The sequence below is a fragment of the Acyrthosiphon pisum genome, unplaced genomic scaffold (genome assembly GCF_005508785.2).
Source record: "Acyrthosiphon pisum isolate AL4f unplaced genomic scaffold, pea_aphid_22Mar2018_4r6ur Scaffold_79;HRSCAF=430, whole genome shotgun sequence".
Taxonomy (NCBI): Eukaryota; Metazoa; Arthropoda; class Insecta; order Hemiptera; family Aphididae; genus Acyrthosiphon; species Acyrthosiphon pisum.
This window is the reverse complement of record NW_021777922.1, coordinates 15,042-15,842: the sequence shown is the minus strand read 5'-3', so window position 1 is coordinate 15,842 and position 801 is coordinate 15,042.

The window sequence follows — 801 nt, the reverse complement described above, 5'->3', positions numbered from 1 at the left end:
TTGTTCCCAGGCATAAGCTCAATAATAAAAAAGGTGGGTAAGTGGATGTCGCTCTGCTGTACAGTAGGTTAGAAGTGGGTCACTGTATAATGGACAGTATTAAATTTGAATTCAATGATATAATATCACTGTATAAGAAAAACGATTCTGAGCGGAGACGGTATATCAGTCTATGTATTAGACATATATATATACTAAATACTTATCTATGGTATTAAAAAAAAAATTGACCTATAATAGGTACCTATAATAAATTCCAAATTAATCATATCATAATATCTATTAGGTACTTATAAGTTATAACGCGTTATACATCAACAAAAAACCGCGGTTAAATCATAGATATATAATAGTATACTTTAGAAGTTTCAAGTACCCACGAATAATATTATACAATCACAACAAAATAACTAAAATAGTTATCCTAGGTTTTTAATATATAATTTCGTCCAAATTTGTACTTAAAATGACTATAAAAATAAACTGTGTAAATGTATTTTTTAGATTTTTTGGTAACAGAATTAATTACTTACGTGGAATCTTGTTTTAAATTTGTAATTCTTAGATACAAAAATTGAACATTTTATAAATTTTTAACTACAAAATAATTTTTCAAATTAAAATTTGATAAATTTTGTCAAAATTTTATCTTTAAATGCTTATAAAAAAAAATTGTGCCTATGTATTTTTAATATTTTTCAACTGATATTGTAACAATATATCAGAAGCTTTGTATTAAATTTATACACTTTTTGGCCCAACAGATAAAACTTTATAGATATTTATAGAAAAAAAAACTAA